The sequence below is a fragment of the Chlorocebus sabaeus genome, chromosome 18, assembly GCF_047675955.1.
Source record: "Chlorocebus sabaeus isolate Y175 chromosome 18, mChlSab1.0.hap1, whole genome shotgun sequence".
NCBI classification, from domain to species: Eukaryota; Metazoa; Chordata; class Mammalia; order Primates; family Cercopithecidae; genus Chlorocebus; species Chlorocebus sabaeus.
In genome coordinates this window covers 7644428-7669700 of record NC_132921.1, presented here as the reverse complement: position 1 = coordinate 7669700, position 25273 = coordinate 7644428, and the positions used below count along the sequence as shown (strand labels likewise).

Genomic DNA, 25273 nt, shown 5'->3' with positions numbered 1-25273 from the left:
TTTGTTTCTTTCCTCATCCCTAGCTTCCCACACTGATTCTGGGTCTTCTAGGTCCCAGCAGGTCAGCTAGAGTGGGAGGACAAGGTGGTGGTGGCAGAGACTGCTTAGTGGTTCACCAACACCCATGTGCTCTTCTTTATTTTTTTTTCTGAGACGGAGTCTGGCTCTGCCGCCCAGGCTGGAGTGCAGTGGCGTGATCTCGGCTCACTGCAAGCTCCGCCTCCCGGGTTAACGCCATTCTCCTGCCTCAGCCTCCCGAGTGGCTGGGACTACAGGTGCCGTCACCATGCCCAGCTAATTTTTGTATTTTTAGTAGAGATGAGGTTTCATGGCATCTTTTTAGATGGCTTTACTAGCCCTCACAGAGATCGACCATGTGACTCAGGCAGCCAATGGAGTGGGAGTAGACGTGATACCTGCCAAGGAGATGGGACCACGTGATTGAGGGCATCCAATGGGGTGCAAGTAGAAGTTATGCCTGCCTTCCACTAGGCCCTCCAAGCTGGAAGCAAAAAATCCAGGAAAGATCTCTAGATCCTAAAAGATGGACAAAGCACAAGATGGAAGGAACTTGGATCATGAATGAATGTTTTGAGTTAAGTGCCTTCCCTTAGACCTGCACAAGACTGAGAGTGTTATGCCGGTGAGACTGGAAGTGTCTGTTAGAGGAGTCATCTTACTCCCACCACAAAAAAAAAAAAAAAAAAAAAAAAAAGCCAAAAGGCGAAAGGCCAACTGCTTACCTGATCATCTAACTTTTGAAAAGTAAATATAATTTGTCTTCACTGTTGCCCAAATACTTGTTTTTTCTTTCTTCTTCTTTTTTTAAAATTTTTGGTGGAGTTATCTTCTTCATGTGGCATTTTTACATTTTTCCCCCAAAACACCACAGCCTACCCCATCACTAGGAACATTCAAGATAATACCTTCTGTAGGATCTGCTCGATCCATATTGACCAACTCTGTAGGATCTGCTTGATCCATATTGACCAACTTTGCACAGCAAGCTCTAGTGTGTGGGTCACTTGAAAAGAATGGTTTCCTGCAGCTCAGTAAACATCTTACTGGAGGCAGAATGTTTAATCTGTGTTTTTGTATTTTTAATTGATAGATCCTAGTTGGACATATTTTGTGAGTACATGTGATATTTTGATACTTCTATACAAAGTGTAATGATCACATCAGGTTAATTGGGATATCATCAACTAAAATATTTATCTTTTCTTTGTGTTAGTGCATCATAATTCTTCTCTTCTAGATATTCTGAAATCTACACTAAATTATTTGAACTATAATTTCCCTGCTGTACTTTCAAATACTAGAACTTATTCCATCTATCTACATTTGTTTCGGGTTTGTTGTTGTTTGTTTTTGCAGAAATTTTCATGTCTATGTGTGGTTTACTTGACTTGGAGAAGTAGAGAGAAGGAATCTCCCTCTTCACCCTCCCCGCCCAGATTATTAGGCAACTTTAACGTTCACTGCAATCCTTCATTGGGTAATAACTATCTTAAAAAAAGAAAAAAGCAACTAATACACTTGGTGGTTCCCTTTCAGTATCTCATCCTCGGTTAGGGGAAGGCATATGGTGAGGGATAGTGATCTCAGAGCCAGATTTTACGTTAACACTCTGGAAACTCCAGGACAAAGGAGTAGCTCCACCTGCTAATTGCAGATTAATTTTCCATTATTTCAATGTTTCGAATAATTTATTGGATATTCAGTATTCATATATATATTAGATAAACATCTCTGCAGCTAAATATTCACACCTTTAGTAGTTTCATTTAGGCAGCTTTACAAAAGTAGAACTGCTTTTTCAATAAGTATAAATTATTGATGCATATTATATCTATATTTTCTCTCCCAAAAGACTTTCCCAATTTATGTGTTTATCATTAGTCTAAAAAGAAGCTGTTTCTGTATACAAAACATCAATAGAAGACATCAAAATTGAAAGAAACAGGTTTTATCTGATAGCTATTAATAAACATTGTCTTAATGTTTTACTTATATTTGGAATACTAATGAGGTTGAATATTAAATCCATGCTTACTGACTGCGGAATTTTTAATTTAACAAATTGCCTATTCATAATGAAATGAGAATTCTGGATTTTTGCACCCCAAATTCTCAGCACCTTCTCCATATAAGTGATGTCACTAAACTATTGCTCAAGTTAAAAGTTAAAATCTTGTGAGTCATTCTTGAATTCTCTCTTTTCCTCACTCTCCACATGAAATTTTTCAACTCATTCTGTCCGTTCTATCTCCAAAACATATCTGGAAGTCAACGTCTTTTAAGTCTTTCATGACCTATTTTGTAGACAGCTGCTATAGCTTTCTATCTGGTCTCTGCTTCCCAGAGACTCCCTATGTATGGTCATTTACTTTGAGAACGTGACCCAGATCAGTGCCAACTTGGAGGATGGGCTGCCATTTTATAATTCATCATCCCAGAGTGGACCGTAATTGCAATTATTTCCAGTGGGTTCCAGGAGTGGTACAATCCTTCCACTCTCCCACCCCACAAATATATTCTCCACAGAGCAGTCAAATTGACTTTTCAAAGATAAGAACCTAACTACATTGATATATAACTTATATCCTATAATGACTTTCTCTAGCATGTAGAAACATTTTCAAATTTTTAGAAGTTTTTTTTTTGAAACAATCTAACTTATAGAAAAATGGCAAGTACAGCATAAAGAACGTCTTTCCCCCAAACCACTTCAGAAAAAGTTTTCAACATGTTGCTCATCACCTCAAACATTATAGTATATTTTCTATAAACAAAAGACCTCTTCTGTGTAATAACAAAATGATAGGCAACTTGAGAAATAGAGACTGAAGGATGTGTCATGAGGAAATATATTTCACTTATTTATCTATTTATTCAACATGTATTTAGCAAATACCTATAATAGGGTAAGCACCATTTTGATGTTGAGAATACAGCAATGAGCAAAACATTCCCTGGTCTCACAGAGCTTACCTGTATAGATTGTTAAGATGGATAGAAAACAACCAAATATAGTGTGCTAAGGGATCTCAATGCCTATGAAATTAAAAGGGCTAAAAAGTGATGGCGGGGGGCAGAAGAGGATGGAATGCTGCTCACTTAGGTAGAGAGATGATGGAATTCTTCTCTGTTAGGGTGACAACTGAGAGGGGCCCTGAAGACAGGAGTCAATTATAAGGGTAATGTGGGAAGGGGCAGGGCAGGTGAAAAAATTAAATTAAATTAAATTAAAAATAAATTGTTTTGCTGTTTGAGTAACATAAGGAGCCCATCCTGGCTGAAGATGGAAGAGGAGTACGTGAGACATGGAGTGACAATAATCTGGTAAAGATCGTGTAGGGGCTATGTTCATGATGCCATAATAGAAATAAATGATATTCAATAGTCAATGGCCTGTTTTAAACCAACCATCCTTTTACAGTTTTATAACATGTTTCATTCTTCTTGATTGCTATGAACAGTTACCTTCTAGTGCTGATGTTCAAACTCTATAAATCTCATGTGCTTAGAATGAAAGAGGCCCATTAGCTCATTGCCTCCATCCCTCTGGCAATGAAAAGCAGAGGTTAAAATGATCCCTAGATATTATCTCTAGGTGCAATGGCCTAAATGTTTTTTTTTCTTTTTTTGTGTTTTTTTTTTTTTTTGAGATAGAGTTTCAGTCTTGTTGCCCAGGCTGGAGTGCAAAGGCACAATCCCAGCTCACTGCAACCTCCACCTCCTGGGTTCAAGCAGTACTCCTGCTTCAGCCTCCCATATAGCTGGGATTACAGGAATGTGCCACAAAGCTTGGTTAATTTTTTTTTTTTTTTTGTATTTTTAGTAGAGATGGTGTTTCACCATGTTGATCAGGCTGGTCTTGAACTCATGACCTCAAGTGATCCACCCGCCTCAGCCACCCAAAGTACTGGGATTACAGGTGTGAGCCACTGCGCCCCGCCAGTCTCTTTGTAATTGATCATTTACAACATCCTACTGTGGTATATCTAAGTATTACAATTTCCATCTCCAGGCAGAGATCTTGAGTCAGTATTCAAGTGAAAGGCTCCTAAGGAAGTTGTTTTCAAGCCTAGCTTAAATTTTACGCTGACTAAGTTTGTGATAAATTATTAGACTGAAAAATCCCAAACCACCAATTGGAATAGACATAAAAACCACATGTCCCATATGCACAAAGGCACTAATGGCTTATAAGTCAGAAGAGAAGAGTTACAATCCACAGACTCTGCATCATGGGATTTTCTGTTCAACCAGATGGATATGCATGGATTTAGGGCAGAAAAGCCAGAACCTCATGTAAACCAAAAATTAAATTCTAAGGCCCACAGAACCATCTGAATGGAACCCCTCTTCAGCCAGGGCTTTCTTAAATAACCTGAAAGACTGGTTCAGGCCGTGATGGGAAGTGGGGGTCGGTCATGTACCCCTCCAGCATTTACATCAACACAGACTTTAAGTCTAGTAAGAAACATTTTACAAACTATTTGGTCTGTCTCCACAACCTCTTATCTTAACCCAGACATTTCCTTTCTGCAGATCCCAGGTCTCTAGACAAACTCAACCAACTGTCAAACAGAAAATGTTTGAATTTACCTGTAGCCTGGAAGTCCCCACTTTGAGTTGTCCTACCTTTCTGGACCAAACCAATATATTTCCTAAATGTATTTGATTGATATCTCATGCCTCCCTAATATGTATAAAACCAAGCTGCACCTCAACCACCTTGGGCATATGTTTTCAGGACCTCCTGAGGGCTGTGTCACGGGCCATGGTCACTTATATTTGGGTCAGAATAAATCTCTTCAAGTATTTTACAGAGTTTGACTCTTTTCGTTGGCCTGTGTCTGTTAGGATTTCATTATTTTAATCAAGAAGTACTTTAAAATGTCATGTTCTTAGCCTATAAATTTCAGAAAACATTTTGAAAAGCATCAAGAATTGTATTAGTCACAAGCACAGAAAAAAAGTTTCTTATTAAAAAAAACTATCAGGCTATTTCAGGGAGCATCAATGTTGTTAAAATATGAGCTTTTTAACAGATATGGGTCTAATCACAGCTGAATAACCCTTGGCAAACGTCGGCAATCATTCTACCCTCAGAACGCTTATCTTTAAAATGGGCAAAAAATATTTCACAGGGTTGTTGTGGGTGTTAAATTTTGCCTGTAACTTGTTGATCAGAATCTCCTGCATATAATAAGCACCACATAAATAGTATCTATTTAGAAAACAATTAAATAATTTCACTACATTGTACATTTAAGTAAAAAACACATTATTTTCAATTTCAACCCTCTTTAAAACACGGCTGTTTTTAAGATCTATGATTAAATGTCTTATACCTAATTCTTTAAAGAGATCAATAAAATCTTTCAGTGTATTTTTTAAATTGATGGTTTCATACAACATAGATTTTATATACTATACAAGTATTTTTAGGAAAGTTTTCATAAGGAATTCCTTCTTCAATAAAAGGTTGATAATAATCTTTACAATGTTGAAATATGTTTTCACATAGTATTTCACCATAAACTATACCTTTTAAGAAATAAGTTATAAAATAGTAAATGGCTTTCCTATTTTGAGCTATTTTTGGCTATATTTCATTTCAGCAATTGTTATTGGAATGAGAAAGACACATTCTGAATGATAAGGAGAATATTGATATGATATATGTTGTTTATATTAAGAACACTTTAAATCCAAAATTGTTTCCTAAAACAATATGCACCCCTCAAATATAAATAAACTTCAAAACTCATGCCAAAATAACTTTGAAAAAGGGAAAAAGTTAACTTACCTTATCCAATAAATATATTTCACGGTGAAATTCAAGTTTTCTTTCTTGCACAAATTGAGAAAAGAAAAGAAAATATAAATATATATTTATATTAAGTGTTCTTAATATAATTTTATATTCTAAATATATTTTATATTAAGAATGCTTTAAATATATAATTTAAAAAAGGGAAAAAGTTAACTTACCTTATCCAATAAATACGTAAAAATTTGAAGATGAAATTCAAGTTTTCTTTCTTGCACAAATTAACAAGCTTGAGGAAAGTTTATCAAATTTTATCTGTTACTTTAGTTGCCTGTTCTTTCTGAAACTAAACAAAATAAATCAAATCCATTTCTCTACTTAGGAAAACAAATAGAACGTTGACACTAATACTAAACTACAAAAGTTCAACCCTTCGAGAGGGATCAGTTAGCAGGTATTCATACCATAAGATTGTATATACTCTAAAATGTAACTAAGAAACCTTCCCGGTTTTATTCTGCTTGGCGTCTCTGCGGACTGGCGAGTGCTAATGTAGATTAATGATATCAGCTGTATTCTATACTCACTAACCACTGGTGAGTGCTAATTTAGATTAATGATATCAGCTGTATTCTATACTCACTAACAACCTCTTTGCATTTGTTATCTCTCACAGCTGATTTCTCTTGCAGAAAGAAAGGAGTACCTTAAAGTGAGTCATCATGAAGTACAGATGGGTGCTGGTGATAGGAGTTTGCCATATAAAAACACCTTTTGGGATATTTGTTAAAGAGTAATTGTTGCCATTGTATTATGTTGTAGCTGTCATGATAATGCAGTAACACGCTAGTTAATGGCGTAATGTTAATGGCATAATGTACCACTATCTGGGATAACAAGCTTATTTCCTGAATTAATACTCAATAGGGCCAGGTGTGGTGACTCACGCCTGTAATCCCAGCATTCTGGGAGGCCAAGGCAGGTGGATCACCTGAGGTCAGGAGTTTGAGACCAGCCTGGCCAACATGGCAAAACAGTGTCTCTACTAAAAATACAAAAACTAGCTGGGCGAGTGGCACATGCCTGTAATCCCAGCTACTAGGGAGGCTGAGGCAGGGGAATCACTTGAACCCGGGAGGCGGAGGTTGCAGTGTTGCGAGATCGTGCCACTGCACTCCAGTCTGGGCAACAGAGTGAGACTCCATCTCAGAAAAAAAGAAAAGAAAAGAAAAGAAAATATAAAGGCTGCAAATTTATAAACTAACACATGTCACCTTTTGCAATAGAAAATCATCATCAACAATAAATTTATAATTTCCGGTATTTGTGATCTCAGGTGGTCTCCGGTAACGCATAGTCTCATGAATCTTCAAAGCCACAGTGTTATTTCTGTTCAGGAGATGCAAAATCATGAGATTCAGCGCTCTAAAGTGATTGCACAATAGGCGAATGGCGGTCTCTGGCTGTCTGATTTTCCCCCTGTGCAACGCTTCACTGACTCTTCAAAGTCTTCTGAGATTGCATTGATATTTTATAAGCCATTATATATAAAGAATGCAGCAGCCCTTTGAAGTACAAATATGATTACTAAGGCCCATGTAGCCAGATGCTTCCTACAAATAAATACATATTAATATGTATAAATTGTTCCTTTACTTAAAATTAACATTTATGTCTTAGTAACTGATATTCTTCTTAGCAAAACAATAATAAAATTTTAAAAATAAACAAAATAAGCAAAAAAGACCTTAATACATAGTTGAGGTAGAAAGCCAGACTTCATATTGTTACAATGGCATTTTTGTTGTTGTCGTTTTTACAAAAAAGAAATAGTCAAACTGTTCCTCAGGAGACAGAGAAGCGTTTGCTTTGCAGCTTGCAAACAGCAGTTATGTCAGAATAGGAGTGAGAATGAGGGGAAGAGAGAAGATCCGGGGAGGGTTGGACCCTATTTGTTGCCTGGAAAATTGATGGGAAAATCACCATCTCATGGGGCCCAAGTCAAACAAAATTAAACGTCTCTGTTGTGTGATCCTGAATATGTGTTGGCTGCAATAACATGAAGCCGTTCCTGTGATCTTCTGTCGTTCCTTAATCTCCCTCACTGAAAAATGCATTGTAGAGGGTAGACTGTGGGCATACTGAGGGGAAAGCAAGAGCCTCGAACTTTTAAACTGTAATTTCACATCAATGGCAAATGGTATCACAGGTAAGGAAAGGCGGCCGATAAAACAAGGCTTTGTTGACAAAACAGACGAAAATATTCCAGGGAAGGCCTTACATACACTTAGATCTTGGAATGTCAATGAGGAGCTGCGAAGCCGTGTACCCCTCTGGGCCATCCAGCATAGCTAACCCAGTATAACTCAGTATAACTCAGTGTAACTCTGAGTCAGTTATGCTGGATGGCCAAGAGGGGTCCACAGATGCAGGAGGCTGTCCCGTCTCAGGCTCTGTCCGATTCTCTGCTCTGCCATCCTTATCAGTGGACTTTGCTTTTATGAAATCAAAATAATGACTCCCACTTTAGGCCCCATGTCTATAGTCCAAGTAGGAATATAAGGCAAGAATTATGAGCCAGCGAGTCCTATTCTTTTAGGTCAAAAACAATGGCATTCCCAGGATCCCCACTCCGCTGACTTTTCCTCACACGTCGTTGACTGGAACTCGTTCATGTGTCTGTGCCAGGCTGGGCAGGTGAACACCTAAGGAGACACACTGACACTCTGAACAACATTGAGATTCTATCCTTAAAATGGTGAAATGCTAGTACCAGTCTAAAGGCTGGGAGACTGTAAACGAAACCTGGGGTATCATTTCTCTTTTAAAAAACAATTCTTAATTTTGAAGAGCCCAAAGGTGCAGATAACTCTCCGAAACTTTAACAACCCCCTAAATGCTCATGCTAGTCCTACCACAGAGTTAATATAAACGGTAGTTTTCTGTATTAGACTCATTAAGGAAATCCCAAGTGGATCTGAGGCTGCCAGTTAGGCATAACCAGAAGAAGGCTTGCATACAGCCACCACATTAATTAGAATCTCCACAAGCCAGAGGATGTGTTTCATCTGCTGTGACAATGGCAACACCTAGGGATTCGTGTCAACCATCACATTAGAACGCTAACATGGCTGTCCCTTTCCTCTGGGCTCTCCAAGGCTGTCCACCTCCGGCATGCTTCAAAAAATCATTATATTCCATAACATGGTGACTAAAGAGACCTAGTATTTTCTTTTCAATAAAGAGGCAATATTTTCCCCTTTTAGATTTTGATAGCCTTAAAGAATATCATCTTGAAACTGAAGTCGACTTTGCAGATCCACTGTGATCTATATTGTTTTTCCTAATACAGCTGACTTTTTAGACTATTTGGGGAATTATGCATGCAGCACCAGTCTAACAATTAGAAGAATGAAATTGTATTCTGTGATCTATTTAAAAACTTTGGGGAAGTAGTTTAACTTTTCTGGCTTTCAATTTTTTATTTATAAAACCAGCAGTTTGGAATAGATGACTCAGATTACCTTAGTTAGCACACACTCTCCTCCATTCGGTAAGAGCTTCATTATACATTCTTCAATAGTCTTTTAAAAATGTCCACATTGGCCAGGTGCAGTGGCACACGCCTGTAATCCCAGCACTTTGGGAGGCCAAGGCAGGCGGATCACGAGGTCAGGAGATCGAGACCATCTCGGCCAACATAGTGAAACCCCGTCTCTACTAAAATATAAAAAAAATTAGCCAAGTGTGGTGCATGCCTGTAATTCCAGCTACCTGGGAGGCTGAGTCAGGGGAACTGCCTGAGCCTAGGAAGCAGAGGCTGTGGTGAGCTGAGATCGCGCCACTACACTCCAGCCTGGCGATAGAGCAAGACTCCATCTCAGAAAAACAAAAACAAAAACAAAAACAAACCCACATTGTGCTATGTAGATGATTTGTTATATTTTCTTTTCATTAGAAAGCAAAATTATGTTCACCTTCACTTCCAGTCATTCCCAAAGAAGACTGAGAAGGCAGTGACATCTCGGCAAGAGCCTAAAATCAAAAGTAATGTGGAAATGTTGGCTTATGCCTGGACTTGATTCTCACTCAGTAAGACCTTGATGGTAATTAATTAGAGTCACTCACTGACAGTTTTCAATTTTGGCAATTAAATCACCCCAAATACCTATACATGTATATAAACAATAAATACTACTTTCTGATAAGGGACAAAAAGTACACTGTATAAAAATGCCTTATAAACGTAATTTTACATAGAAAATATTTGCAACAATAAATGTGGTAACCCTGATGAGGTAGCAAGAGGGTGCCTGGAGCATAGTATTGGAGAGGCGAACAGTGGGTAGCAGTGATGGAGTAGAAATACAAAATTATTGAAAATACATGATAATAAATGATCAATAAAGTGCACTATGTTTAGAAGGTAAATTAATTAAAAGCATAATCACTGCCTTTCTTTCTGAAATAAATTCAAAGTATGCTTTGAATCTATCACTGTTCCATTTGTTCCAAGAATAAATTCCCACAGAAAACTAAAATCATGTTAATAACCCAGATAATTGAAAAAATATATTATTTATTAGAAGAATATGACTTAAATGGGTTGACTTTCACATTAAAGTTTTGCTTATTTGCTATATCATGTCTCTTGTGATTTTAGAAAATCACATATTTTTATTATTACCTAGTATATCCTAATCACCTTTAAATAAAGGAATATTATTATTACTAGTATTGACATTAGTTAGCAATTTAGTAATTTAGAGAAGTATGTTTAATTTAAATTCACTCTGCTATTCTTGCTGACAGCTATTGCTTCAATGTCCAGGTCCCAAAAGAGATAAAAACCTCATCACATCCATCTCATTCTTGGAATACTTATGACAGAAAAATAAATAGACCTGACCACTCTCTCCCTCACAGTAATGCAGTTCAGTTGGATTAATTGACTTTAAAGAAAGCCTACTCATACATAATGCCTGTTAATTATTAATAAAGAGTCACTTTTAAGGAAAAATACAGGAAATCATGACTGGAATACTTAGTAAAATTGTGATATAAGACTGGGGTGGAAGAAGTTTATTCTCCTAATGTATAATTATTTACTTAATCTACAATGTCAGATTAGAAAACACAGATGTCACAATGTCAGTAATGGACAGATGGAAATTACATACACAGTGATACAGAAAGGTAGGGCCTGTAAAATGTCAAAGATACCTAGAATAAAGAGGAATTTATTTTGTTGACAGTTGGCAACTGTAGTCCAAACTGACTGAAGCTACAAGAAGCATTGGGAAACTTTTGAAGGCTGCAGAACAAGAGATGGTGGAGAAGAGGTAGGGGTTAGCAAAGATAGTATATATGTAATTTTAAAATGAATTAAACAAAAGTAAGAGAAAATGAGGCTATTTCTGGATTTCAAAGAAAAGGGTAGGACTGATATTTAACTGGTTCAGACTTCTGCTTTCTGAGTTTGGTAAACAGTTTAACTTATATTAGTCCCTTGTCAGATTTATAGAGTGTGAAGATTTCCTCCCACTCTGTGGGTTGTTTGTTTACTCTGTGATTTTTTCCTTTTGCCATACAAAATTTATTTAGCTTAATCAAGCCCCAATTATTTATCTTTATTTTTATTGCATTTCCTTTTGGGTTCTTGATCATGGAATTCTTGCCTAAGCCAACGTCTAGAAGGGTTTTTCCAACGTTGTCTTCTATAATTTTATAGTTTCAGGTCTTGGATTTAAGTTCTTAATTCATCTTGAGTTGATTTTTGTGTAAGATGAGAGATGAGGACTCAGTTTAGTCTCCTACTTGTGGCTAGCCAATTATCCCAGCACCATTTGTTGAAAAGGGTGTCCTTTCTCCATGTTATGTTTTTGTTTGCTTTGTCGAAGATCAGTTGGCTCTAAGTATTTAGTTTTATTTCTGCGTTCTCTATTCTGTTCCATTGGTCTGTGTGCCTATTTTTATACCAGTACCATGCTGTTTTGGTGACTATGGCTTTATAGTATAGTTCAAAATCAGGTGATGTGATGCCTCCAGATTTGTTCTTTTTGCTTAATCTTGTTTTGGTTGTGCAGGCTCTTTTTTGGTTACATAAGAATTTTAGAACTGTTTTCATGGCAGATGAGAGGCAGGACTAGATTGCAGCTCTGACTCAGATGGACAGAGCAGAGTGCAGAGGCTCGCATACTGAATTTTAGCTCCAGAACAACTTCAGGAATAAATTGGGAATCCCGAGAGGACCCACAGACCTTCTGAAGGAAACAGACTGCTCCTGCGGGACCCAGGAGACATCCTAGATACTGCGAATGCCCAAACTGCAGAAGTGGGAAAGGGAGATCCTCTGCCCCGAACACACACCCTCACTGGCAAACTGAAGTTCTAGTTTGTGAGAGAAGATTCCAACCTTAACTGGAGCTGAGTTAATTTAAAGAGCCGAGAGAAATACAGGGGTAGAGGAAGCAGCGGGAAAGGCCCTGGGAGCTTGCTGGGTCCCCAAGCAGGCCATTCCTGCCTGACATCGCAGGGATTTTTCAGGAGGGCAGCCAGAGGTGTGGGAAAAACGCCACCTGGAGAAGGAAGTCTCTAGCTGAACTTTGTAACAACTTGAACTGGTCAAGAAGCCTCCTGTCCAGAACTTGGGGGGAGGGCACGAATCTGGCTTGCAGACTGCACAGGTGGCAGAAAAACTAAAGCCCCTTTCTCCTGCAGCCGAGAGGTGGGTAGCCTGGGGCAAGTTCTCAGCTATGCTTGCCCACTGCCTGGAAACAGACTTGGTGCTATCGGTAGGGTCACGATGCGAGTGAGAACAGCTCTTCAGATTGTGTGGGACAAAAAGGCCTGTGACTGCCGGCTTTTCCCTACTTCCCTGACCACCTGCATGACTCAGCAGAGGTCGCCATAATCCTCCTAGGTTCACAGCCCCATTGACCTGGGAACCTCACCTCCATCCCCTACAGCAGCTGCAGAAAGACCTGCCCAAGGAGAGTCTGAGCTCAGACACGCCTAGCCCTGCCCAATCTGATGGTTCTTCCCTACCCACCCTGGTAGCTGAAGGCAAAGGGCATATACTCTTGGTAAGTCTAGGGCCCCACCCACCACCAGCTCTTCTCCATACGACCACAGCTGATGTCTCCGGAAAGCACCACCTCCTGGCAGGAGGAAAACCAACACAAAAATAGAATATTAAACCACCAAAGCCAAGAACACTCACAGAGTCCATTTCATACCCCTGCCATCTCCATAGAAACAGGTGCTGGTATCCACATCTGAGACTCATAGATGGTTCACATCACAGGACTCTATGTGGACAACCCCCTGTACCAGCCAAGAGCCTGGTAGACTTCCTGGGTGGCTAGACCCGTAAAAGAAATAACAATCACTACAGCTCAGCTCTCAGGAAACCACATCCACAGGAAAAGGGGGAGAGTACTACATCAAAGAAACACCCCGTGGGACAACAGAATCTGAACAACAGCCTACAGCCTTAGACCTTCTCTCTGATAGCCCCTACTCAAGTGAGAAGGAACGAGAAAACCAACTCTGGCAATATCACGAACAAGGCTCTTTTCTGACAGTTCTTATCATCCGTCATTGGTATATGTGAACTCTCCCTTTATGGCCTTCCCTGGCTCTATTTGTCAGGCATTTTGATTCTGACAACTTTCCCAGTCCCGCGTGCCTTTTCCCTTTGCTGGTGATATTAATTTGTATTCAGCCACCACTGTGAGGATAACAGCCCTATCTGAGTCAGGCATGAGCCACTGGGCCCTGCCTTATTATTTAATACTCATCACACAGTGAAGAATATACAGAGACTGCTTACCCCTCATTCAATGGAAATTAGAAGGGGACACAGCTCATAACTGACTGATAAGGGAACCTGGCTCCAGGGGCTTTGGGTATAAAAACTTTGCTACTGGCAATTTACTTGCTTATCTTTTGGAAATAATTTGTTTTTCTGTTTGCTTTGTTTGTTTTTCTCTCTAGCTCCTTTTAAAATTTTTGTTTTTGAAAATCTGAAACATATCTAGATATGTATTTATTTTTACTTATCCTGCACAGAACTTTCTGTTGCTTCAATCTATTCATTATGAATTTTCTAGAAATTTCTCCACAATTAGATCATCTAATATTTTTGTTTCTGCATCATTTATTTTTTCTGTCTTTACCTCTTAATAGAAGTATGTCGGGCAGTTTCCTGTGTCCTTCATGTCTTTTTACTCCTTTTTAATATTTTCTCATTTCTTTCTCCTTTTCATCCCACCTCTTTTCTGCCTAAGCCAAATTCTAGTAAATTTCTTCAGATCTATTATTCAGTTAATGCATGTATTCTGCAGAAAATATTTAACACAACCAAAACACATATATTTTTTAAATGTATTATTATTATTTAAAGTTACTTGGCCTTATTGTGATTTCTGTTGATTCTTTATACATTTATTTTTTATTTCCTTCCAAATTGTTCTTTTCTTAAGTCCTTTACCTTTTTATTAATTGTGTCTCTTCGCCAGTCCTTAGGAAATGAACGTTTCATTGATTTTACAGTTGTTTGTGCTTTCTTTTCTAGGTATTTTTCCTTGACTTGCAGTAGCACATCCCATTTACCTTGAGTTATGAAAGTGTTCTCCTGAGAGGTAATGTATTTTCTTCTCCCTTGTAAACTAGGGGTTTCACACATTTGGGACAAACGTTTTTCATTAACATCTACTAAGATTTCACACTATATAGTAATCATACACTTTCATCTCATACCTGTGCATGGCATAATTCTTGGATTTAGATTTTTCAAAGCAGACTTTTTTTTGAAAAGAGCCCTAACAGGCAAATGATGAACCCATCTAACTTGCTGCATTTTTATGTGTGCTGGCAGATGAAATATTTCAAACCTAACATCCTAATAACCTAATAATGGTGCCTATCAGTACATTCATAGTCCTAGCTTTATATTGGGGCCTCAGTTCCAGTTTTTCACATTTTACAGATTCAAGACAACATATTTTCCTCCAATTAAAATATTAAAATCACCAATTAGGGCCTATTTTTGGACGGAGTACACACCTGAGTTTGAGCTCACATATGGTATTTTACCACGTATGAGTTTCTTCATTTCCAAAATAAGAAGTTTTATTTCCTGTCTATGAAGCCATGCTTTAAACAATTTAAAACAATTTTTGTTTAAATCATTGATTTTTTAAATGAGTTTTTAAGCAAGGACATTTTAATTCCTTTGTCTTAAATGAGATGGCTCTATGATTCCTCTAATTCATAAACTGCTAATAAATTGTTATTCTTTTTTGGAGGAAGTGGTTTTTTATTGAAAAAAAATTTGTAGTAGAATGTTAAAATACAAATTCATAATATACTTGAGTTGTAAAACTGCAAGAAAATAAATAGGTATCTACTCACTCAAATTAAGAAATATACCATTTCTATTACTGAGACTCCAGTAACAGCCCTCTTACTCCCAAAGGTAACTACTATCATGCTTTTGGGCATATCATTCTCTTGCTTTTTTAAAGAAATGTTTTATTTATACATAGGATTATTACCATGAATCAATATGAGGTGTTTAATCATAGCCTATCAATATAGTGTTCCACTTGAATTTTAACTTGAATGTCCCATGTATTGTTGAGATGCTTATACAGCTTTATAATGTTTGGAGAGGGAGGAAATTGATTTATATATTTGTGAGGTTTTTTTTGTTTTTTTGAGGCTTTTGATTTTTCATTGATTTCTCGTTTATCATTTTGGCTCTGGGGGAAAAAAGTCATACCATTATTAAATTTGAGCTCTAGTTCTAAGAGCCTGTTCCACACATTCCCCTCCATTCACCTCACATTCTTCTCACTTACTTACTCCTCCTAGCTTACTCCTGCACCTGCCTCCATGGGATGCCAAACTGGACCGGAGGCTAAACCCTAAGGAGGCCCCCTCCCCATCACCTCATAAGCTAAGCATCCCAGCTGAGAGGCCAGGTGAGAGAAGTGACCTGTTTGGTAAATATGGTTCCTCAAAACTGAGTCCTACACTTTGGCCTTCTCCTCTGTTCTGTGGCCTCTAAAAAGGGGGGACATCCAAATCTTTGCATTCAGCGGTGACTTATGAATTACAAATTTCTTTTTCCAGCTCAACTTTCCTCTGGCTCCAGAGACCCTTTGTATCCATCCACCTATCTACATCTCGTTTTCAATGTCTTAAAAACATTCAAGCCAAAATCCAAAGATACCCAAACACATAGAATCCGAACGTGTGTTCTCCCTACACTCTTGCATTGGTTTGTGTGAGTAGTGGAGGACTTCTCTTCCACTAGTCTCTGGACCATAACCTTCTCAAAGTCAGAGAAGAATTCTTCTTTTGTTCACAATTGTCTCTCTACCATGTGCGTGGCAAAGTCTGAACTGAAGCAGTGAATGTTTAGTGAATATATCAATTTACAAGAGGATCGGTTAAGCAAGACCATCATGATTGAAGTGAAATAGCCTGGTCTCTACTCACTGTCCTGTGTCACCTCCTAGGCAGAGCATCTAGAATTCCCTATTCCTTTTTACAAGCAGCAGCCATCTTCCCACTTGGAAGACCCTCAGTAAGCTTTCTTGCCTGGAAAAATCTTAAATTTTTTTTCTTTGGCTCTCAGTTTAAGAGTCATGGAAATAGGACAGGCTTTGTACCCAGGTAAACTGCGCTTGAATTCTGCCTCTGACACCTCCAGGCTGTGGGATCATGTGCACGCAGCTTCTCACCTGAGCCCATATTTTCCATTTCTAAATAGAGAAGATAGTTGTGTTAATGACATTAGAAAAAGACACTGCATGTAAATTAGTCCAATAGCAGGCATGTATGAAAATATCTTCTTGATTTTCTTAGGGAGAATTCTCTGCTTTTGCAATATTCATTTTGTACTTACAGAATGCGGTATAAATACAAGTATATTTATCTTTCAGTACAGCTTGAATCTACTGTAATTATCTATTTAATATGCTCCTATGAGATCATGAAAGTTAATATTTACATTCCTTTATCCCAACATAGGTGTCTCAACCACTCGTAACTATTTAATGTAGGAAGCTATGATTGAAGGATAAACTGGATACCCCGTAAATATTTTTGAAATATAAAAACGAGAATGCTGTTGGACATGGTGGCTGACACCTGTAATCCCAGCACTTTGGGAGGCCAAGGCGGGCAGATCACCTGAGGTTGGGAGTTCGAGACCAGCCTGACCAACATGGAGAAACCCTATCTCTACTAAAAATACAAAATTAGCTGGGTGTAGTGGCACATGCCTGTAATTCTAGCTATTCAGGAGGCTGACATGGGAGAATTGCTTGAACCTGGGAGGCAGAGGTTGCGGTGAGCCGAGATTGTACCACTACACTCCAGCCTGGGCAACAAGAGCGAAACTCCATCTCAAAAAAAAAAAAAAAAAAATAGAGAAAATGCTTTTACATGAGCACAATCAAAGTGATATATTATAAAACTTCATTATATATATAATATGTATGCATATAACTGTATACACCAAAACACTTTAAATGTTTACCATGATTATATTTATTTTCTGCCACTATAAGTCAAATGTCAAACCAATAAACAATTTTAATTTTTTACTAAAAGCCTAAGAAGCAGTGCAACAAAGTGCCAAATTGTCATGAAACTAGGTTAAATTTATATGTGCAATATGACATATATTTGTGAATTTTATAGTTTATGTTTTGTTTTAAGTTTAGATTTATTTCAGGAGAAATCTAACATAGTGCAAACAGTCACTTTAGTTTGAGATGTTTTGCAAGACCATGGGTGGGAGAAAAGAGAGGTTCTTCTTTAAGAATGGAATTGAGAAGTTGAGATTTCTTGCTGCTGGTAACTATGCTCTCATGCAAGTCTTTCAACCCTTTTGTTATGAAGAAGGACACAGGAAAAGACTCAAGGAATGACAGTGACCTGGTAGATCTCTAGAGTTAAAATGGGAAAAACAAAACCACTCTTTAAATTATATCTAATGCTTTAGGTTGGGAGGTTACACTACCTGAGGGAAGTTACAGAAAGTAACCTGAAGCCTCAAAACCTACAGGTAGATGACAAATCTCCAGCATTAGGTATCAAATCCAGTTGGTGATAAGTTAGCTAAGTTTTTTTCCTTCTTAAAATTGCTAAGAGAAAAACGATATGAGAAAGTCAAAGGTCACTGAACAAAGCAATAAAACAAAATGTTTATTCCGAAAGAGATATTTTAGAGAAAATGAGAGAGAGAAAGAGTCTGTGCTCCACTGCAAGCCTGAAACTGTGCTTGGAACTATTTTCACATTCTATCATTGTATAATTTGCACAAAAGTCCTATAAGGTAGGTATTTTAGTTCAATTTTTTCCCGTACTAATGTTAAGATTCAGAAAGGCCAGAATATCATGAAAGTTACAGAAGTCACAACTATTTTCGTTGCAAAATCTCAAATTTAGTGTGTTCAATGGCAAAGACCTTTCTTATTTTTATAATTTTTGTAATCACTTTAAATAACTAATTCTGGTCCTTGAAATCCATACTTAAAATGGATATATTTTTATAAAACATACCTGCTTCACAGGATCAATTTTATAAAGAGGTGAGGTCGATTTATATTATCATCTCAACTATTTGCTCCTTTCTCCTTTATGAGATGATTTCCTACCCCTCCCCACTGATTCTGGGTTTGGCCATGTTACCCGTGTGGCCAATGGAAGATGAGCAAATGTGATATAAGCCAAAAGCCAGCCGAAGTTTCAGACACATCACTACCATTTCCTCCAACTCTCTTTCCTTCTCAGATGAGAATGGCATGTCTTTAATAAAGGCTCCTCTTTCAGACTAGATTCAGATGAGGAATGTGGAGGGAGAGCCACAGGCGTGGATCTGCAGCCTCTGATATGTAAGGACAGTGAGGATCAATGCTTGTTTGCACAAGCCATTGAGTTCATGGGTCCAATCTTTGCGTTGCCAAGTTATCAGTCTTGGTGATTGAAACCACAAGGCTAAAGTTAATAATCATTGATGTCATTTTAGAATATTCGAAATGCCTATTTACTCCTTGATACAAAAAACTAAATATAAATTATAATACATTCTATATCATACATATCTATATCATTCATTCATCAAATATATATTACTAGTCTGCTATGTACCTGGACCTGTTTTAGACACTATACAAAGAGTGGTTATTAAGACACACAATACATGGTGCCTTCCTTACATGGAGTTTGCACTCTAGAGGGATAAGTATTTTTATACTATATGTTGGTACATTGAAGTAGTGGTCATCCTACTTTGATGACGTAGTGGTCATACCTACATTGAAGTAGTGGGGAGGTGGATTGAAGAGCCAGAGCAGTAAGCATCACCCAATAGATACACAGTCATTTCTTGGGTTAAGCGGGAGATTGGTTCTAGGACCTCCACATATAACAAAATTCATTCATATTCAGTCATTCCAGCTGAATTCACTTACATGAGAAGTTGGCCCTCCATATACGATGGTTTCCAATCCCGCAAACACTACATTTCAATCCGCATTTGGTTGAAAACATTTGGCTTATGAGTGGCCCGTATGGTTCAGACTCATGTTGTTCAAGGGTCACCCGAACTAGTAATGCAGGTACTGTTCATTCGAATAAGAGTTAACTGAGGATCGGTGACAGATAAAGTTTTTGCCAAAATTAAAGTTAAGCAACAAGGATCAGCAGGAAAACTGGATCTTATAGAAACTGTAAAATTAACCCAGACAGAACACTCCCAAAAATACAATAACGTTTTTTTCCAGAGGCAATTGTTTTATTATTTAGTTTTCTACATTAAAACTTAGCCTTATCATCTCATACATATGTGAAAGGAAATACCGTCGGGTGGATTTCCCCTGAAGAGTTGGTGATATTCATCATCAGTCATTGTGAGCATTGCAACAGATTCAGCATTTCCAGTTGTAGAGGCAGAAAGAAGTGGCTTTCTTGTCACTGTAAGTGAAGTTTTTAATTGGGAATGGGATCCAGATACACTCTTTATGACATTTTTCAGGAAAGGTTCACTAAACATTTACCATATTATAGAACTATTTTTCATCCTATTATTAAAATCATTAAATTCAATGCATTGTGTTTTAATTTCACACATCATTATTTACTCACGTGTAGAGAAGCATTATTTACAACTATTTCATTCACAGAGTTGTATGTAACTGTTTTTATCAGATTATCATGAGCCCAATAATATATTTGTGCATACACTGATAATTAATTCCGTTCAATAATATATTCTCAGCAGTATAAGGCATAAATATTCTTTTATTTGCCAGAGACATTGATAGACTAAGAATAAGTAATATCCATAATACAGAGAAAGCTGTTAATCTTTATTTAGTGAATACTAATAAATGGGACTGAATTTTATAATGGTAATTGAATAAAGCATTTAATAGCAGTTTTGTTTTCAAAGGACTTCCTTTGCATTCATCTTTATAACTGCGTTGGTGGCATTACTATTATTTTATGTGTTTAGGTTGTATAGTCTGCACACAGAAGCTATATTTTTGTCACATATATATTTTATATGCTGTCACTTAATACCTGACAAAATTTTATCTTCGCAATTTATTATTTTAAAAAACCCAGGCTTTTTAAATATGTATTTACCTGAATGTGTTATTTTTATGTTTTTTGCACCAAAATGCCTATTGCAAAAAATATAACGTCTTATAAATTCAGTGGTCTCAAACTTTTTATACACTCAATAAATAGTAGCCATATTAATAAACAGTAAAGTATATACTTTAGAGTACAGATTTTTCAAAATATAGTTAATAATTAATATAGCCAATATCATCAATGTATTTAAATCCTTACACTCATTCCTATATATTGATAAAAAATATTGTTACTATTTCTATTTTTATAATGTAAAAATCCTTTTGCATATGATTGTATAATCCACCTCATATCAAAACCAATGCATGTAATTATGTTTCCCAAAAGCACTACTTGACCAGTAAAAGTAATTTGGTTAGAGCATTCACCTTATTATTTCTACAGGCTTCTTTGTACATGTTAATTATTTCTCTGATGCCTTTTACTGTGTTTTATCCACAATCAACTGGGTGGAATTAAGTTTACTTATGCTATGTAATAAGTATGCATTAAAACATATATATATGTTTTATAATGGCAATTGTTATATAAATATATATAACATTTTTATATGGTAATTGTTATATAAATATATATAACATTTGTTATATGGTAATTGTTATTAAAATATATAAAATATATAAATGGTAATATATATTACCATTTATAATATATATAATATATGTATTATGTATTTGGATTACACCACAGGACAAATCTACTACCTTTGTTAGTCTTGGTTTAGTGAGGAAAACAGAATTTTCTCAGCATTATAAGAATAAGAAATTTAATGTAGAAATTAGGGCTTCTGCAGACATGGGAGGAGAGGGGTCACCAAAGTTCTGGAAGGCGGCAGCTGAAGGATAAGATAAATGGTCAGTAAGTATTGGGACTAGGACAAAGCCAGAGCTCTGTGAGAGGCTGGAGCCTCCACTTCTAGTCACTGCAATTAAAAACCAGAAGTTTGGGGCAAGGTGGTGGCTCATGCCTGTAATCTCAGTACTTTGGGAGGCCAAGGCAGGAGGATCACCTGAGGTCAGGAGTGAGAGACCAGCTTGGCCAACACGGTGAAACCCTGTCTCTACTAAAAATACAAAAAAAAAAAAAAAAAATTAGCTGGGTGTGTTTGTGGGCACCTGTAATCCCAGCTACTCGGGAGGCTGAGGCAGGAGAATTGCTTGAACCTGGGAGGCAGAGGCTGCAATGAGCCAAGATTGTACCACTGCACTCCAGCCTGGGTGACAGAGTGAGACTCTGTCTTAAAAAAAACAAAAAAACAAACAAACAAATGAAAAACAAAAAGCAAACAAACAAAAAAAGACAGAAGTTTGCAGACATGTCTAGGAAGCTGCTGCATCTTGTTACCAAGGCTTTCTGAGAAAGACGACTTCCACCCCAATTCTCCTTCCACATCCTGTGTGAGTTCTTTTCATTGATGAGCTCTCACTCATAGCCAGAGAGGGAAGTCAAACTGTGGAAAGGACTTTCCAGTCCTAGAAGAGTGTTGGCAGAGCTTTTTTATTTAAAAAAAAAAATAAAATAAAAAATAAAATAAAATAAAATAAAATATAAAATAAAATTAAAAAACACTGCAACACAATACTTATAAAGAGAAGCCCAATAAATAATGCAGTGCTAACAAGAAAAATCATTTTCATAGAGATGAGGACACACGTGTATTATAAATTTATTTGCCCATTTAAATGATTTTGCATCCTGTGCTGGTTAATTTTAGGTGTCAACTTGACTAGATTATGGAGTACCCAGGTAGCTGGTAAAGCATTGGTTCTGGGTGTCTTTCAGGAGTTGTCCAGAAGAGACTGGCCTCTGCATCAGTAGACTGAGTAAGGAAGACCGTCCCTCATCCCATGTGGATGTTTTCCGTTAATCCTGGAGTGGACAAAAGGTAGAGGAGAGACGAATTCTCTCTTTCTTCTGGAGTGGGGACACCCATCTTCTCGTGCCCTTGGGCATCAGAACTCCAGGCTCTCTGGCCTCTTTGGACTTGGGAATTTGTATCAGCAGCACCTCAAGTTCGTAGGCCTCCAGATTGAGGTTGAGATGTGCACCATCTGTTCTCCCGGTCCTCATGCCTTTGGTCCTGGATTGAGCCACGCCACTGGCTTCCGTTTCTCCAGCTTCCAGTCAGCCTAGCGTGGGATTTCTCAGCCTCCATCATTGTGTGAGTTTCCCTAATAACTCCTCTCTTATCTATCTATGTATCTCCTATTGATGCTGTTCTGGGGAACTCATAAAGATCCATTTTACAGTTAGTCATACAATGTCACTGAGCTTCAATTCCCTTGGGAAAATCATGGGCTATTTTTATCCACTTTATAATGTGGTTGATTGAATGAGGTAATGTATAACAAACACAAGCATATTTCAGGTGCTCTGTACATGAAGTCATCCTTTTGTTGGAAAATGAGTTTGTCATTAGGAAACCAAGCGACTGCATCCCCAGTTGACTCTGTGGACTGAATGAATCAGCAGACTTCTTTGACACTCAGTTTACTTAGTTGTAAAATTGCCTATGTAATAATACCTTCCTCTAAAACTATAGTCAGGATATAATTAAACAAACCAATATGCGCCCAAGAATCTTGTCCATAGTTAAACTTATATTACTTTGTAGCAACTTGTCATTTTCACCATGCATGCTTACTTCTAGACATTATAGATCTGAGGTGTCTGTTGCTGAAAACCTGGCCCTCCTAACAGATGCACGACCTGTTTGCATTTGCTGTGGCTGAGCTGCTTCAGAGCTCCAGCTTCTACGCTATGCTACCTACCTGACAGTCAGGTATAGTAAGAATGGTCTATACAAAGCAATGGCGGCGAGTTAGATTCTAAAAGGGATTTGTTGTGATTGCATTGTTGGTTTTTAATAAGCTTTCAAAATATTTTCTTGGATAGTTTTTAGATGTATTTTTTCCAAACTTGCCAAAAAGATTGAGCTGTGAATTTACGATTTGACAAAGTATTGCACTAACAAATGTAATGTGGCCGGGCGCGGTGGCTCAAGCCTGTAATCCCAGCACTTTGGGAGGCCGAGTCGGGCGGATCACGAGGTCAGGAGATCGAGACCATCCTGGCTAACACGGTGAAACCCCGTCTCTACTAAAAAATACAAAAAAATTAGCCAGGAGTGATGGTGGACGCCTGTAGTCCCAGCTACTCGGGAGGCTGAGGCAGGAGAATGGCATGAACCCGGGAGGCGGAGCTTGCAGTGAGCTGAGATCCGGCCACTGCACTCCAGCCTGGGCGACAGAGCGAGACTCCGTCTCAAAAAAAAAAAAAAAAAAAAAAAAAAAAAAAAAGAAATGTAATGACATCTGAAAAAAATATAAATTCAATTTTACTTGACAAACTTCGAAGAGAATATAAATCTCTAACCTCTTTTTCCCTTTAATTCCATCATGAATAGTTGAAATATTTCCCTGTTTTATTTTTTAAAAAATAGAAAGAATGAAATGATGTATTAGAAAGGTCTTGCAGCTGTTTGAAGCCTGGCTGTGCCATATATACAGTGGTTTTTGTTTGTTTTAATTCCCATTTCTTATACATTTTTATGCTCATCACACCAGCCCTTATGCCCAATACATCCTTCACTGTCTCAAATTCTAATCATTTCATGTTGATAGTTGCTCTCAGTGTGGATCATTTATATATATACTCACTCACTTTGATTCTCTTAGCACCTTAACATTCAATTTGCCCCATAATGATTCTCTTTATTATGAAATACTTTTTCATTCAATCGAAAAGTATTCACTGTGCATCCAGTATATCCCAGGAATGATGCTATATTCTGGAGATACAAAAATGAGAAAGATCTCTACTTTTTTTCAATGAACTGGTACACTGGTAGGAAAGATATATGCTAAAATGAATGATTTAGTTAGTTATTTTAATTACCTTCCAGATGACAGAATAAGTCCATGATTATCTTCCCTCCCTACCAAGTCACTGAATCATTAAAGACATATGAAAAGGTTACATTGAAAACAGATGGCAAGAGTAATCTTTACACCTCAGGACTCAAAATAGTTACAAATTAGCCAAACAAAAATGCATCTGCTGTGGATCAGTGTAGACAGTCAGGAATACGATAAAATCATGAATATTTCTTGATATGAAAAAATAATTGACATAGTCATGCAAATTAAAGCAAGAAAAAAAAACCCCCACAGGCAATTGTTATTTTAAAGGACTAAAAATAAATGAAAGGGGAGACAGGAAGGGAATAAATGAGGAAAGGAGGAAGTGAGGGAAGGAGAGAAAGAGAGAGAGAGAGGTTTTCTTATCTTCACTTGAACATTATTATTGTAACCTAAATGTGGCAAAGCACATCACAAAGTAGTCCGCTGTAATACAAAATCCAGTTGAAAATACAGATAAGCAATGATGAACTTTGTTTTCTTAATAAAATATTTTGAACCAATAGCGATTTATATATTAAGTGGTTTAATTTTCATTCAACTTCGATTAGACAAGAAACATTTTTCTTATTTATCCTCCAGTAGCTGGTGATTATGGCTTGTGATTTCCCGAACTCTATGTGTATATCTACTATGTTTAGCACAAATTCAATATTCTTATTTTGTTACGATGATGTAAGAACAATTTTAATTGTCCCAAGATGTGTTTTGCCTTTACAACTGGAATTTTAGAGTTATAAAGAGTTATATTATTAAAGACAATTTTGATATTAATAAATAATTGGGAACATCCTGAACTTCCTTCCCCTCCTCCCATTATTTAAATGCTGTTTTCAATGGTATTTATTAAAAAAAAAAACTCATGGAGGAACAATACAGAGTACTA

General features: G+C 37.3%; 1 long non-coding RNA gene across 3 annotated transcripts in view; it reads left to right on the top strand.

Moving 5' to 3' along the window:
* LOC119620501 (uncharacterized) overlaps positions 1-25273 on the top strand; it is a 38579-nt gene extending 13306 nt beyond the window's left edge. For 2 of the 3 annotated variants that reach the window (XR_012089283.1, XR_005236993.2), the window contains 2 exons: positions 14364-14430; positions 22250-25273. This is a non-coding gene — a long non-coding RNA (uncharacterized lncRNA). Of the gene's footprint in view, positions 1-14363; positions 14431-15664; positions 15775-22249 lie in introns of all 3 variants that reach the window. The other variant, XR_012089284.1, reaches the window with a different exon arrangement.